We start from the raw sequence: 17,908 nt of genomic DNA, 5'->3' as shown, positions 1-17,908 counted from the left end.
TAAATCAAGCTCACCTATTCTTTTTAAAAGCGAATTTGCTAGTCCTTCACCAGTCACATCAGTTACTTCAATAAATCCTATAAATGACTCATTTATAATTAACTTTTTTGTCTACAAAATTTACATATCTAATAATTATTGAAGTTTGTTCCTTGTGAGAAATATCAGGAGTACAATCCATTTGGATACTGTAATATATGGATGCTTTTATATTGTCTTTAATTTTATTAAGGACTTCATTACCTAATGCAGCAATAATTTCCTCTTCAAATCTATGTGCCAAATGATGCACAATTCTTTTTTTCGTATTTTTAATTCTGTTTACATGATCCATTAGCACAGGATCATATTTACATCCTCGAAATGACTCCTTGATCTGAGTCAGGAGAGTCAGAGATTACTAAATTTAGTTTTTCCTCCATTTGAGGATTGTCTTCATTTCGATCATCATCAGTCCCTGGGAAAGAGTAGAAATTTAGGAAACTGGGCCATTCAAGCTCGAACTACTTAAGAAGTTTCTTTATAAAGCTGAATGCCACCCCTTGATCTAGAGAATCTATGATGATGTCGGGATCATCATATTTGATGGCCATTTAAGCTTAAACTTCCTTTGAAGCTTATTTACAAGGATAAGAGCTCTTCATCAAGAGAATCTGTGAGGGTGTCCAAATCTAACACGTTCATCATTATTGATTTGAAACGAAAGTAAATCCTGCGAGTCTATGGACCTGATATAAATGTGCCAATAATGGCGATTCTTGCAGCTGTTAGGCCTAGCAAATCGTCCTCATTGTAATTTCAGTTCACTTACCTGCTTTATTCTCAGTTTAATGGCTCTCCAGAATGCAACTCAACTGAATAAAAGTACTCCAAAACTTCATTTAAAAGTAACCATAATCAATTCACTATCAACACGTTGAATAAAACTAATGATTTCAATCACAACTCAAAACCAAAATTCGCGTGTCACTCTCCGTAAAACTCAGAACAGCTTTTGAATCATTATTCAAAATTAGAATTCTCGACTCTCCATCCTTATGACTGTTGACGTCTATAGTGAGATGTACGTCAGTCCCTTAGATTTCTATCCCTTCATCGTTAGGATTTAATTATTTATAGAGAAATTTTTTAACATCTGGCTCACCCGAGTTAGTGCTGTGATCAGACCTGCCTTTGGGCTTTTTTGCCTCCATCTGTTGTTTTCATCATAGTTTGATGATTCTCGACTGAGTTTGTTGCAACGGAGTGATGCCTGAGCGAAGTATTTGGCAGCAGACTGGATGAGAAACGTAGGTATGTCAAGTATGTTTCCATCTTAGTGGAGGAGAGTATTCCTAACCGACCATAGGGCGTTAAAGATCATTCGGAGGCATTATTTTAAAGTACCCATAGTCTTTTGACGTTGCTGGGAGAGGTTTGGCTCCACACTGGCAAACTGTACGTTAGTGTGGATCTGATGATTGCTTTGTATATTCTTAGTTTGTTTTCTGTACTGACTTTGTTTCTTCAATTGAGTAGAGGGTAGATTTGGGCTATTGCTGAGTTGGCCTTGTTGCAGGCATGTGAAATGTGGGGGTTGAAGCTGAGTGGATTATCTAGTTTAATTTCCAGGTACTTTGCTTCTTTTTGCCATGGGATATCAGTGTTGAACATTGTGACTGCTCCGTGGTGGGCTGCTTTCCTTCTTGTAAAGAGTATGTCCATGCTCTTGTCAGTGTTGACATCTATCCTCCTATTTATGAAACCATTCTTCAAGATTTGTTGCTGCAGTGCTTGGGATGTCTGAGATGTAAATGTTAAAGAGTAGCGACGATGGTAGGAAGCCTTGCGGGACATCTGCTGTGATGTTTCTCACGGAGGATCTGAGACCACATAACTTGACTTGAAATTTTCGTTTTTTCAAAAAGAATTATGATTTTGGTGAGGTTTAGTGGATATTTCGCAGTTATTAGTTTGTGGATGAGGCCTCTTTGCCACACTTTATCAATGGCCTTTGCCACGTCCAAGAAGATTGCACCTGTGTGTTGTTCCCAGTTGAATCCAGTAGTTATGAATTCTATAAGTCTGTGGACCTCATGAGCTGTGCAGTGGCCTGTACAAAATATGAATTGTTCTTTCGGTATTGAATCGATCTTGTCCATTTCATCTTGTAGGAGGTTTAGTATTACTTTTTCTGTGATTTTTCCCATACCTGGTCGGAGGCTGATAGGTGTGTAATTCTGGGGGAATTGAGGTGCTTTCCATGGTTTATGGATGAGGATTATGTCTGCTTGCTTCCAGCGAGTGGGGAAGTAGTTGAGTCTTAGCATCACGTTGATGATGTCTGCTAGATCCATAACTTTTGTTAGGAAGTGCTTTTATGATTTTGTTTGAAATCTCATCTGGACCTGGGGCCTTACTGTTGCTGAGGTTGTTGATGATTTGGTATACTTCCTTTGGTGTAGCATATCTCATGTTTTCTGGGTTGATGGAGTGCACAGCAGACTTGCCTGTGGATTTTTTCAATGAAGCACAAGTCTGCAAGCATGTAGTTTGGACTGAACTGCAGCATCAGGGTGTCCGCAAAGGCTTCTGCTTTCTAGTTTCGGTAGACTATTCCCCTTTCTCCATGGATTGGTTGTATGTTGTGGCAGTCACTGTGTAGGGCTTTAGTCATTTTCTATAGTGAGTTGCCTTCGGTGTTTCAGGGGTTGAGCTTACTCTCCCACAATTGGTTTTAATGATCTTTGATCGCATATCGGACTAGATTTGTTGCTCTGTTTAGCTCTTGTCTATCCTGGGGGGACAGTGTTGAATGATAACGGTGTCTGATCTTCTTCTTGCTGCAGATAAGCTTTAAAATCTCTTCTGGAAGCAGGATGGCTTGAACTGGAGCGATATTCATGCAGGCTGCTGCTAGAGCTGCATGGATTGTGCTTTCCAGTTTACTGATAGCTGTGGGTACTTCTTTGGATGAGGAGATGGTTGGGACATGACCTGCGATTTTGTAGAGTTGAGTTGAACTTTTTGAAATTTGTGCAGGACTGCCTACAGATGATTTCTGTTTCCCTGCCTAGTCTTAGTAGTACCAGGTTGTACTAGGAGCTAAGATCATTAACAATCTATAACTGGAATTGGTGTCAGATGTTCCTGAAGATGGCTATATCCAGTACATCGGGTCTGCCTAGCAGTCCGTAGTGTGTTGGTTTGGCGAGACCTGCTATGATGATGTTTCTTGTCATAGCGAAATTCCCTTTGCGTAGGCTCTTCCCATTGTTTGAGTTTGTACTGTTCCATGTTTGTTGGAGTTTCTACAGTTCCATACGGGATGTTTTGCGTTTAGGTCTCCCACCAGAATTGTTGCTTAGTTTGTGTCGAGGAGCTGGGAGAGATCAGAGGCTAGGAATGGTTTGCCAGGAGGGTTGTAGACAGAATATAGCTTTAGGTTACCTGAGTTGTCGGTGTGTATCTCGATTCCAGTTTCTTCCAGGTTTATAGTTGTTTCTTGATCTCATTGTATCTTACCTTTTTTAACGAAGATTGCCATGCCTCCTCGTCTGCCATTAAGTCTGTCATTCCTAAGTAGTGTGTAGCACCTTTTTATATGGGTTTGTCACAGGGCTGAAGGTGCATCTCGCTGATTAAGAGGATGTCTATTCCATATCATATGGTAAATTCTTGTAGTTCCAGGAGATTGTTGCTTAGGTAGCATTCCAGAATGCGATCTGTATGAAGTTATTCGAAGTGGATAACTTCGAATAACTTCATATTCTCAATGATAATCATTGCTTACCATTGAGAATATTACTGGAATGTTTTTCAGGAACCTGTTTGTATCACTTTGATTAGGGTTGGTCTTGCTGAAGGCCGTTAGTATCTCCCCTAGGGTGGCAGCTAGGATAGCAGCTGAGTTTGATTGTTGGGAGTAGGTTTTGCTGGTTTGATCTTTGAGGTGACTGCTGCAGCATATGAGCTATGTGATGTTGTTTGCTGATGGATTCCTCCTTCCAGGGGTGTTGCACACTTCTGAGGTGGTGAAGTCTCTGCTTTTCTGTTTCTTGCCAGGTTATCTGGGTGGAGAGTATAGCCTTTATAATTTTCTGGGTGTAATCCTCTGCAGTTTGCACATGTGGCTGGAGTTGTATGTGGTTTGGAGCATGTGTGAGAAGGGTGATCGTCCTGCATTTCACACATTTGTACTCCGCTCTGCAAAGTTTCTGCGCATGCCCGTATTTCTGGCAATGGTGGCATTGCCCTGCAGTTGCTTTCCACCCGAGTGGTTCATTCTTAATCACTAAATTATATTCAGACTTTAAATCATATATTTCTCTTTGGTCCTTGCTGATTTCAACCAGCACCAGAGGCATGGGACGTTTGTCCGTCCTATACATTCTAGAGACCTTAAGCTGTTCGAGGTCTTGTGATTTTAGGGTTTTAGATCAGAGGATATTTCTTCAGATGTTATAGTTTCTATTAGCCCTCTTATAACCACCTTTAAATTTTTCTCGCTCTTTAGCTGAAACGTGTGGTATTGAATTTCTAACTCATCCATGTGTTTGGTAAGTCGGTGGTAGTATGATGGTCCTACTGGTTGAATTCGGACTCCTTCATCAGAGTTTTTAGCTGTAGAGAAATTAATTTTTGAGGTTTTCATTACCTCCACAACTGTCGACCATTTTTCCTTATCACGTAGAATCAACGGTGGATTCGTTCTTGGTTCTGTGCAGCTATGTACATCGGTGCTTCATGGCCATGGCCTGTGGTGATAATAACTTTGTCTGTTAATCCTTATTTTTACCATTAATGCTAGTGTCAGGATGAGTGGAGCACAACTGCTTTTTATATTCCCCTTTGTCTGTAATGAAAGTTATTCGAGCAAGGGAGTTGCTTTACTTTGTAGGTGGCCTGGAATGTAAGGTGGGACCTCTGCTGATGAGTGTTTCCCAAATCTTTGGAAGCTTAATGCAACCGTATTTATTAAGATTTGGTTGATTTCTGAGAGCTGCTGCTTCTAAGAATAGTCTTTCTTGAATTTGCTGTGGTGGAGCATGGTGGTTTTCTCCCAAGAGACCCTGTGGGTGGTGTCCAAGACATGGCCAGCCAAGCCTGACTGACCATAGTTGTGTTTACAGATATAAGATGTGTTCCTCCAGGCAGATGGATGCTGATCTGCTTGTCTGTCCAAGTACGCCAGCTTACAGGAACAGGGTACTTTGTAAATCCCAGGCAGATAAGGGCAGTAAGTTTGCGGTGGGGCTTATATGCTTTGTGTAGGTTGTACTTTTTTAGAATCTTGGCTATTTTTTCAGATGTGCCACGGATGTAGGGTATGGTGATGGCATTTTTACACTCTTGTTGAAGAGAAGGACGGGGAGTGGAGGAAGAACTGATTATTTTTTTGATCCTGTGATCGTTGTAGCCATTGGAGAGGAAAATGCTGTATATGTGTTCACTGGAACATGTTCACTTTGTTCACTGGAACAACGATCGTGGGCTCTCTTGGTAAGAGTTTTAATAATGCCATATTGTTGAGAGGGGTGGTGGTAGGAGATGAATTGTACACTTGCCTCCGTACAGTGAAGGCAAGTGTACCATTAGTCAGGCGTTTAACTGAGGTGTCTTGGAAGGGTAAACAATTGTTCTTTTCCTTTTCCATAGTAAATTGGATTCTTGGATGTAGGCTATTGAGATGATTGAGGAAGGAGTCTAATTTGTCTGGGCCATGAGGCCAAATAGAGAACACATCATCTACATATCTTAGCCAGATAGAAGGTTTGAGTGGGGCTGAGTTTATGGCTCTTTTTTTGAAATCTTCCATATAAAAATTGGCGAGAGGGGGGGGGGGGACCCATGGCGGTTCCCTCTATCTGCTTGTAGATTTTGTTCTTCCAAGAAAAATACCCAGAGTTAATGGCAAAGGAAAAGAGATCTAAGATGTCTGACAAAAAAACGTTTTCTAAGAGAGATAAGGTGTCAGTTAAGGGAATATTGGTAAACAAAGAGGAGATATCAAAGCTTACCAATATGTCTGCGTTATTCAAGGTTAAATTTTCTATGAGGGCTTTAAAGTGGGTCGAGTTTTTTATATAAGATGTGGACCTTTCAGTGAGGGGGTTCCGAGAGTTGGCCAGCTGTTTATACAGTCTGTAGCAAGGTGTGATGGTGGCATCTACTGTAGGTCTAAGTGGGGGAATTGGGTTTGTGGATTTTTGGTAAACCGTATATTCGGGGGGGATGGGAACGGATTAAGGTTTAAGTTTTTTCGTGATGTCAGGGGGCCAGGAAGATACTTTTTTAAGTAAGATTTTTAATTTCTCAACTTGTGTTTTTGTGGGGTCATGTTCTAGCGGGATGTAGGTAGTGCGATCTCAGAGGATAATATTCATTTTACAATTGTATTCATTGGTATTGAGAACGACTGGCATTACCGTTATCTGCTCTGGTGATGACGATGCTTTTTTCTTTCAGTAATTTCAGGAGAGCCGTGCATTGGGCATACGATAAATTACTTTTTGGAGGCAAAGAATGAGCGAGGATGTTGGCTACGTCAAGTCTGATGTTGTTGGCTATCTCTGAATTAAGCGACAGATCCCACGTTCGTTGTTAAACATTACATCAAGCACCAGCACTTCCTTCGGAGCGATGCCGAAATTAAGGCCGAGGGATAGAGCGCTGATGGCATCGTTGTTGAGCCTTTTGGAAGAAAGGTTTACTACTGTCTGGAGTGGTTGATTTTGCGGTTGCAGTTTGTCTTTAACCAGGTTGTTATATTTCTTGACGTGTTTATTTTTTAAAATTCTGTGCGGAAGTTTCCAAAATGACAGAGAGAATCGACCAAAGTTCTTGGTTAAGAACGGTGGAGAGCTCTGAATGTAAGGAGCCAATGGCACTGTTCGTCACTGAGAGTGTGGCACTAGTAGAGGCGATTTGCTCGCGTAGCAATGCCATGCTGGCACGTTTATATATGCGGAGGGCTTTTTTGGAATGGAAATTGGTCGTTAGTTTAATGCAGTTCGGTATCACTCTTGTATCCTGACATCTTTTTAAAAAGGCCAGCCTATTTAGTTGCCTAGATATTCGTAGTTTTGACTTACCATATTGCTTGGATTTGCGTGCTATATCCTTCTCCATGAATGATTAGATTTCGTGTATAGAGGCTTAAGTGCTGTGAGGACATCATGTTGGAGGCTTAATGAAAAGTGTACAGCACTCAGAAAGGATTAACATAGGTTTAATACTTCCTATATTTCGTCCTAGTCATAGGACATCTTCAGGGATTACAAAAACAACTAATGTAACATGAACACAAATATCATACAATACTAAGCCCAACCATGTGGGTGCCACTAAAGTCCTGTAAGCTGATTGACTATCTATCTAGAAAGGACTTTAGTGTCTGAGTGCTGTATACTTTCCATTAAGTCTCCAACATGATTCCTGTCTACCTTGGAGGGTTTACTGATAAATCACGTAGACTCATGCGTCTACCAGCTAAACAATGTATAATTGCAAAAATAGTCACAAAATGAAGAAAGCTTACTTCTAAATATCATTCGAAATCCTGAAAATAACACACTAATCAAAATGCGAGACTAATAATAAATTCGTAAACACTGACTAACGCCATCTTTTTCACAGGGCATTTATGGCTCAAAGGGTGAAGCTTGATGCTTTTATATTCCCTGTTGTCTATTTCAGAAGCAGTGATGGGAGAGGTTTGTGAGCTATTTTAGCTCGCCCTGAATGGGCAGAGGTGTTTTGTCGTTGTTGGGTGTTACGATGGCTTTTGGTCTTTTGTGTTTCCAGTGGTCATTTCCGTCGTAGTTTCCAGCTTGTTGTGTTAATTTGATTGGATGCATAGAAATCATTGTGAAGTATTTTTCTCCAGAGAGCATAGTTGTGAGGAGATGTGGGGGGTATTTATGAAGTGGTGGATCTGGGTACTCCTGATGAGCCATGGGATGTCCAGGATCATCCATATGCACTTGTTTTGTGGTCTCTGCAGCTTGAGGATGTTTGTCTTTGATGTATTGCTCCAGGCTGGGGAGGCATATATAATTGTGGGACCGATCACTGTCTTGTAGAGTAGAATTTTGTTTCTTGTGTATAGCTTGCTATGTCTGTTGATGAAGCAGTACAGCTGGGTAATGACTTTCGATGTTTTGGTGCCTGTGCTCTTGATTTGGTTGTTGTTGCATAATCTTTTGTCGAGCAGTATTCCAACGTATTTAGTTTTGGATTTCCAGGAAATTTTTGTGTTGAACAGGGTGTCATCTCCTTTGTAGGATTCTTATCTTCTTGTGAATAGTATAGTTGTGCTTTTTCTGGGGGTTTACTTGTAGTCGCCAGTCTGCAAACTATTTTTCTAAATTCTGGATGGCGTCTTGTAGTTTTTTGGTTATGGTTTACGGGATCTGACTTCTATTGCCTTGTCGTCTGCATAGAGGGCAATGCTGGATGCCTGTATTTTGAGGGATGTGTGCCATGTAGATGTTGAACAGAATTGGAGCCAGCAGTGATCCTTGAGGAACTCCAACCAGGATTTCTCATTTGGTTGAGACTGTATCACTTATTTTAACTTGCATCTTCCTGTTTGTGCAGTATGACTTGATGAGGTGTATCATGTTTAGTGGAAGGTTTGAGATGATGAATTTGTAAATTAGACCCTGGTGGCAGATCTTGTCGAAGGATTTTGAGATGTCTAGGAAGACTGCTCCCAGTTGAATCCTGTGGCAGTGTGTTCTACCAGCCTGTGAAATCTGTTGGGTGGTGCTGTTGTTTTGACAGAAGCCAAATTGTTCTTGTGAAATGATGTTTACTTGGCTGACATGTTCTTGGAGTCTCATGAGGATAATTTTCTCTGCTATTTTTCCTAGATTGGATAGCAGGCTGATGGGACTGTAATTTTCTGGTAGTTGTGGGGTCTTTGCCTGGCTTGTGAATTAGGATGATATCAGCTATTTTCCATGACTGAGGGAAGTGCTGCCATTTTAGGATGGAGTTTATGAAGTTTGCCAGATGTACCATGGCTTTGCATGGTAGTGCCTTGATAACCGTGTTCGTGATGCTGTCGGGTCCTGGGGCTTTTTTGTTCTTGAGGTGGTTGATGATACCGGTTATTTTGGTCGGTGGATTGGATTAATAGGGCTTGTTTTGTTGTTATGGCAATTTATTGTGAGCTTGACTTTAGGATGAATCTAGTATATGTGGCTGCTGTTTAGGTTTTCGTATGCAGGGGTTCATGTTTTTCTAGGTTCTTTGCTATGGATTCTGCTTTATCGGCGTCTGTGTACACTAGGTGTTGTTCTGCTTGAAGAGGGGGGAGGGATTTGCGCTTGTTCCTGAGGTTGTTTAGGAATTTCCAGATGGAACAATCAGCTGTGGAGATTTATTGGAGCTTGTTTTCCCATTGTTGATTTCTGTGGTTCTGCAGAGCTGCTCAGACTGATTTGTTTAGTTTATTGAGGATTGTTTTGTCTTGGGGAGCATATGTGTTGTGTTATCTTTTCTATTGTCTGTTTTTTCCCCTTATCAAGTTCATGATTTCTTCCGGTAGGCGATTTTGTTTATGGGTGGTCATGGTTATTGTAGCTGCTGTTATAGCTTTCTTGATTTGCTTGGTGAGGTTGTTTATTGCCATGTCTATTTCTTCCTTGGATTTAATGCAGGGAACTGGATCAATGTGTTCTGGTAGCACTTTCCTAAGTTTTTCCCAGACTATGGAGGATTGGGAGGGAGGTGGTTGGTCTTTGTTTCCTGGGTAAAGTAGAACCGGGTTGTAATCTGATGATAATTTGTTCAGTGCTTGGAGGCTGTACTGGTATCTGATGTTGTGTAGGATAGCAATGGCTAGGATAAAGCTGTGGTGAATTGGTTCGGTGGGTCCTGTTATGAAGGCCTTGTTTAGTCCTGTGTAGTTGAAGAGGATACGGCCATTTTTGTGTGTGGTTCTGCTATTCCAGGAGGAATATTTTGAGTTTAGATCCCCAGCGATGATAATAGATTCATTTATCATCATAGATGATAAATGATGAAGGTTGCCAGCAAAGTTAGACCTTGCTTGATCCTCTTTCTGCAACTAGAAGGGCACTTTCTCTGTTATTTCGAATTATTCTGGAAATCTTAACAACGTGGACCACTGCATGTTTAAAAAATACTAAATCCATATTTCCACCACGAACCATTTCATTATACTGATTCATCTGGAAGGTCAATCGGGCAGGCAATTGTTCACATGAGAGAATCTGTTCATATATTTTTGGAGTATCCATTTCATTTTCACCCTCATCATCTTCAGGAGCACCTCGCAAGAACTCTACAAAATAAGGTTCTTCATGAACAAGGTCAGCATATTCTTCTCCTGTATGATTTGCCACAATCTTTCATTTTATACAGAAACCACTTTGTATCCGCATAATTTGTAAATCTATCAGCAATTATTAGAGTATATTCATGTTTCCACAATGCTAAAATATTACTTGCAGTTATACATTGTTCTCCACAAATGACAAGCATTTCTTCCTAAATTCGAGACATCCCACAAATTGAAAACAATGGAATTTTGCTTGTGTTGGTAGCATTTTTAATTTGACACTTTTGCCAGAGAATTCTTGTTGTATGAACAATTATGGATACAGTACTCACAACCTCTTCTTCAAATCTTGAGGAACAAAAATATCCACTTCCTATAATGGCAAATATTTTATCTATTGAATTTGTTGATGGCAGACTACAGTTAAAGACACAAAACTGTTTTTTCAAACGACTTGGAATATCATTCCTGCCTCCACCAGGATGTATCATTGCTGCTATAAAATAAATGGCAACAATGTTGATGGATTCACCAGGTTTGTCTAAACTGTAGAATCCTTTTGCTTCCATCAGCTGTCGTACTATTTCATTTGTTATATGAGCACCCCACTCATCGATTTCAGGCATATTGACATCATGAGGAAATATAAATATAGCCATTTTCTTTCCTGCAGGAGGTCCAAATGTAGTTCCAACCCTTTTATGAACACAACTTTCAACTGTCGTCTGAAACATCATTTGTACAGTTGCTGAAAAGAAGCTTGGATTTTTAAACATGGTTTTTCCTGGATCATCACTACAGAGGACTCCTTTAATGATAACTGTTTTTGCTGTGCCTTGTTCATCGATAAAAAGCACAGCCTTTTCCTGCTTTAAAATTGTAGTGATCAATAAGCTGGTTCAAACATTGTCAACATTAGAAACAAGTATGGAAGAAAATACAGGTATGCTATCTTCTGGGTAAATATATTCTTCGACTCGATTACGCCAATGTTCCCATTCTCCTTCATCATAGACAAGAAATTCAAATATAGTTTAATCTGATTCAAGAGTGGGAAGTAAAAGTTTACTTGGGTGTTTCTTCATAAATGTCTCCATGTTTGCTCTTTCTTCCAATTCTAAAAGAGCTCCTAGTGACCATATTAAAGCACATATGAATAATCTTTCATGGATTCATCCTTATTTAGAAATTACAACATTTCTGACCTAAGGAGTGAAGCAAATGCTTTTCATATTCTCTGCTATCTTGAGAGAAACTGTGAGTGGAGAAAACTTTGAGCTAATTGCTCACCCTGAGTAGGCTTGGTGATTAGTTCTCAGTATTGTAGTTTAGGATGGCGTTTGGTCTTTTATGTTTGAAATAATCCATTTTGTCATAATCTGCAGCCAGTTGGATTGGTTTGTTAGGGTGCACAGATGCTTTTGAGAAGAATTTGGTTGCTATAGTCTGCATGAAAGTGTACATATAAGGGTCATTTGTGTCATGATGAAGTTGCACAGTTCGTGCGAACTATAGGGTGTTCAGAATCATTCTGAGACATTTGTTTTGCACATGTTGTAACTTAAGAATATTAGAATTAGCAGTATGACTCCAGGCCGGAGAAGCGTAGGTGAGTATTGGACCAACCATCAATTTATATAGGAGTAGTTTGATTATGGTGCTGAGCTTACAGTTTCTGTTAATTAGCGGGCAGATCTGGGCTATATTTTTTTATATATTTCTACAGAATGTCTTGATATGGGAGCTGAAAGTCAGTTTTCTGTCCAATAGTACGGCAAGATATTTGATTTCTGTTAGCCATGAGATTTTTGTAGTGAATAGGACGATATCTTCAGTAGGAAGCATTGATCTTCTAGAGAATAGGATGGCTACGTTCTTCTGAGGATTCACTAGGAGTTGCCATTTGGGGAAATATTGTTCGAATAGCAATAAATTTCTTGCAATTTTTTGATGGCTAGGTGCGGCTTTAAAGATCTGGCCAATATCGCTGTATCATCCATATGGGGCTTTGATTGATGACAATGGGTTGTGCGGGATATCACACAAGTATATGGAAAATAGCATTGGTGCTAGTAAGGATTCTTGTGGAAATTCAGCCAAGATGTGTTTTTGTGACGAAACTGCCCCACACATCCTAACTTGCATGTGCCTATCGAGGAGGTATGACTTGATTAGATGAATGATTCCCATTGGTATACTAGTTGATATCAGTTTGTATGGCAAACCATAATGCCAAACCTTATCGAATGCACTGGCTACGTCAAGGAAAACAGCCCCAGCGCATTTATGCCAGTTAAAACCCGTAGTGATATATTCCACTAATCTGTATATTTCTTGCGTGGTACTATGAAATTGTACTTTTCCATGACTGGGGGAAGTGCTGCCATTTTAGGATGGAGTTTATGATGTTTGCCAGATGTACCATGGTAGTGCCTTCATAACCGTGTTCGTGATGCTGTCGGGTGCTGGGGCTTTTTTGTTCTTGAGGTGGTCGATGATACCGGTTATTTTGGGGTGAGGTAGGCCTAATAGGGCTTGGATTGTTGTCGGGGCAATTTATTGTGAGCTGGACTTTAGGATGAATCTAGTATATGTGGCTGCTGTTTAGGTTTTCGTATGCAGGGGTTCATTGTTTTTCTAGGTTTCTTGCTATGGATTCTGCTTTGTCGGCATCTGTGTACACTAGGTGTTGTTCTGCTTGAAGAGGGGGGAGGGATTTGCGCTTATTCCTGATGTTGTTTAGGAATTTCCAGATGGAACGATCAGCTGTGGAGATTTATTGGAGCTTGTTTTCCCATTGTTGATTTCTGTGGTTCTGCAGAGCTGCTCAGACTGATTTGTTTAGTTCATTGAGGATTGTTTTGTCTTGGGGAGCATATGTGTTGTGTTATCTTTTCTATTGTCTGTTTTTTCCCCTTATCAAGTTCATGATTTCTTCCGGTAGGCGATTTTGTTTATGGGTGGTCATGGTTATTGTAGCTGCTGTTATAGCTTTCTTGATTTGCTTGGTGAGGTTGTTTATTGCCATGTCTATTTCTTCCTTGGATTTAATGCAGGGAACTGGACCAATGTGTTCTGCTAGCACTTTCCTAAGTTTTTCCCAGACTATGGAGGATTGGGAGGGAGGTGGTTGGTCTTTGTTTCCTGGGTAAAGTAGAACCGGGTTGTAATCTGATGATAATTTGTTCAGTGCTTGGAGGCTGTACTGGTATCTGATGTTGTGTAGGATAGCAATGGCTAGGATAAAGCTGTGGTGAGTTGGTTCGGTGGGTCCTGTTATGAAGGCCTTGTTTAGTCCTGTGTAGTTGAAGAGGATACGGCCATTTTTGTGTGTGGTTCTGCTATTCCAGGAGGAATATTTTGAGTTTAGATCCCCAGCGATGATAATAGATTCATTTATCATCATAGATGATAAATGATGAAGGTTGCCAGCAAAGTTAGACCTTGCTTGATCCTCTTTCTGCAACTAGAAGGGCACTTTCTCTGTCATTTCGAAATATTCTGGAAATCTTAACAACGTGGACCACTGCATGTTTAAAAAATACTAAACCCATATTTCCACCACGAACCATTTCATTATACTGATTCATCTGGAAGGTCAATCGGGCAGGCAATTGTTCACATGAGAGAATCTGTTCATATATTTTTGGAGTATCCATTTCATTTTCACCCTCATCATCTTCAGGAGCACCTCGCAAGAACTCTACAAAATAAGGTTCTTCATGAACAAGGTCAGCATATTCTTCTCCTGTATGATTTGCCACAATCTTTCATTTTATACAGAAACCACTTTGTATCCGCATAATTTGTAAATCTATCAGCAATTATTAGAGTATATTCATGTTTCCACGATGCTAAAATATTACTTGCAGTTATACATTGTTCTCCACAAATGACAAGCATTTCTTCCTAAATTCGAGACATCCCACAAATTGAAAACAATGGAATTTTGCTTGTGTTGGTAGCATTTTTAATTTGACACTTTTGCCAGAGAATTCTTGTTGTATGAACAATTATGGATACAGGACTCACAACCTCTTCTTCAAATCTTGAGGAACAAAAATATCCACTTCCTATAATGGCAAATATTTTATCTATTGAATTTGTTGATGGCAGACTACAGTTAAAGACACAAAACTGTTTTTTCAAACGACTTGGAATATCATACCTGCCTCCACCAGGATGTATCATTGCTGCTATAAAATAAATGGCAACAATGTTGATGGATTCACCAGGTTTGTCTAAACTGTAGAATCCATTTGCTTCCATCAGCTGTCGTACTATTTCATTTGTTATATGAGCACCCCACTCATCGATTTCAGGCATATTGACATCATGAGGAAATATAAATATAGCCATTTTCTTTCCTGCAGGAGGTCCAAATGTAGTTCCAACCCTTTTATCAACACAACTTTCAACTGTCGTCTGAAACATCATTTGTACAGTTGCTGAAAAGAAGCTTGGATTTTTAAACATGGTTTTTTCTGGATCATCACTACAGAGGACTCCTTTAATGATAACTGTTTTTGCTGTGCCTTGTTCATCGATAAAAAGCACAGCCTTTTCCTGCTTTAAAATTGTAGTGATCAATAAGCTGGTTCAAACATTGTCAACATTAGAAACAAGTATGGAAGAAAATACAGGTATGCTATCTTCTGGGTAAATATATTCTTCGACTCGATTACGCCAATGTTCCCATTCTCCTTCATAGACAAGAAATTCAAATATAGTTTAATCTGATTCAAGAGTGGAAAGTAAAAGTTTACTTGGGTGTTTCTTCATAAATGTCTCCATGTTTGCTCTTTCTTCCAATTCTAAGAGAGCTCCTAGTGACCATATTAAAGCACATATGAATAATCTTTCATGGATTCATCCTTATTTAGAAATTACAACATTTCTGACCTAAGGGGTGAAGCAAATGCTTTTCATATTCTCTGCTATCTTGAGAGAAACTGTGAGTGGAGAAAACTTTGAGCTAATTGCTCACCCTGAGTAGGCTTGGAGATTAGTTCTCAGTATTGTAGTTTAGGATGGCGTTTGGTATTTTATGTTTGAAATAATCCATTGTGTCATAATCTGCAGCCAGTTGGATCGGTTTGTTAGGGTGCACAGATGCTTTTGAGAAGAATTTGGTTGCTATAGTCTGCATGAAGTGTACATATAAGGGCATTTGTGTCATGATGAAGTTGCACAGTTCGTGCGAACTATAGGGTGTTCAGAATCATTCTGAGACATTTGTTTTGCACATGTTGTAACTTAAGAATATTAGAATTAGCAGTATGACTCCAGGCCGGAGAAGCGTAGGTGAGTATTGGACCAACCATCAGTTTATATATGAGTAGTTTGATTATGGTGCTGAGCTTACAGTTTCTGTTAATTAGCGGGCAGATCTGGGCTATATTTTTTTATATATTTCTACAGAATGTCTTGATATGGGAGCTGAAAGTCAGTTTTCTGTCCAATAGTACGGCAAGATATTTGATTTCTGTTAGCCATGAGATTTTTGTAGTGAATAGGACGATATCTTCAGTAGGAAGCATTGATCTTCTAGAGAATAGGATGGCTACGTTCTTCTGAAGATTCACTAGGAGTCGCCATTTAGGGAAATATTGTTCGAATAGCAATAAATTTCTTGCAATTTTTTGATGGCTAGGTGCGGCTTTAAAGATCTGGCCAATATCGCTGTATCATCCACGTATGGGGCTTTGATTGATGACAATGGGTTGTGCGGGTTATCACACAAGTATATGGAAAATAGAATTGGTGCTAGTAAGGATTCTTGTGGAAATTCAGCCAAGATGTGTTTTTGTGACGAAACTGCCCCACACATCCTAACTTGCATGTGCCTATCGAGGAGGTATGACTTGATTAGATGAATGATTCCCATTGGTATACTAGTTGATATCAGTTTGTATGGCAAACCATAATGCCAAACCTTATCGAATGCACTGGCTACGTCAAGGAAAACAGCCCCAGCGCATTTATGCCAGTTAAAACCCGTAGTGATATATTCCACTAATCTGTATATTTCTTGCGTGGTACTATGAAATTGTACTTTTCCATGACTGGGGGAAGTGCTGCCATTTTAGGATGGAGTTTATGATGTTTGCCAGATGTACCATGGTAGTGCCTTGATAACCGTGTTCGTGATGCTGTCGGGTCCTGGGGCTTTTTTGTTCTTGAGGTGGTTGATGATACCGGTTATTTTGGTGGGTGAGGTAGGCCTAATAGGGCTTGGATTGTTGTCGGGGCAATTTATTGTGAGCTGGACTTTAGGATGAATCTAGTATATGTGGCTGCTGTTTAGGTTTTCGTATGCAGGGGTTCATTGTTTTTCTAATTTTCTTGCTATGGATTCTGCTTTGTCGGCGTCTGTGTACACTAGGTGTTGTTCTGCTTGAAGAGGGGGGAGGGATTTGCGCTTGTTCCTGATGTTGTTTAGGAATTTCCAGATGGAACGATCAGCTGTGGAGATTTATTGGAGCTTGTTTTCCCATTGTTGATTTCTGTGGTTCTGCAGAGCTGCTCAGACTGATTTGTTTAGTTTATTGAGGATTGTTTTGTCTTGGGGAGCATATGTGTTGTGTTATCTTTTCTATTGTCTGTTTTTTCCCCTTATCAAGTTCATGATTTCTTCCGGTAGGCGATTTTGTTTATGGGTGGTCATGGTTATTGTAGCTGCTGTTATAGCTTTCTTGATTTGCTTGGTGAGGTTGTTTATTGCCATGTCTATTTCTTCCTTGGATTTAATGCAGGGAACTGGACCAATGTGTTCTGCTAGCACTTTCCTAAGTTTTTCCCAGACTATGGAGGATTGGGAGGGAGGTGGTTGGTCTTTGTTTCCTGGGTAAAGTAGAACCGGGTTGTAATCTGATGATAATTTGTTCAGTGCTTGGAGGCTGTACTGGTATCTGATGTTGTGTAGGATAGCAATGGCTAGGATAAAGCTGTGGTGAGTTGGTTCGGTGGGTCCTGTTATGAAGGCCTTGTTTAGTCCTGTGTAGTTGAAGAGGATACGGCCATTTTTGTGTGTGGTTCTGCTATTCCAGGAGGAATATTTTGAGTTTAGATCCCCAGCGATGATAATAGATTCATTTATCATCATAGATGATAAATGATGAAGGTTGCCAGCAAAGTTAGACCTTGCTTGATCCTCTTTCTGCAACTAGAAGGGCACTTTCTCTGTCATTTCGAAATATTCTGGAAATCTTAACAACGTGGACCACTGCATGTTTAAAAAATACTAAACCCATATTTCCACCACGAACCATTTCATTATACTGATTCATCTGGAAGGTCAATCGGGCAGGCAATTGTTCACATGAGAGAATCTGTTCATATATTTTTGGAGTATCCATTTCATTTTCACCCTCATCATCTTCAGGAGCACCTCGCAAGAACTCTACAAAATAAGGTTCTTCATGAACAAGGTCAGCATATTCTTCTCCTGTATGATTTGCCACAATCTTTCATTTTATCCAGAAACCACTTTGTATCCGCATAATTTGTAAATCTATCAGCAATTATTAGAGTATATTCATGTTTCCACGATGCTAAAATATTACTTGCAGTTATACATTGTTCTCCACAAATGACAAGCATTTCTTCCTAAATTCG

The sequence above is a fragment of the Typopeltis vanoorti genome, chromosome 17 (assembly GCF_054136105.1).
Source record: "Typopeltis vanoorti isolate ZY-2024b chromosome 17, IOZ_Tvanoo_1.0, whole genome shotgun sequence".
In the NCBI taxonomy this organism is placed as follows: Eukaryota; Metazoa; Arthropoda; class Arachnida; order Uropygi; family Thelyphonidae; genus Typopeltis; species Typopeltis vanoorti.
The sequence above is the reverse complement of the archived record's forward strand: the minus strand, read 5'-3'. Positions refer to the sequence as shown.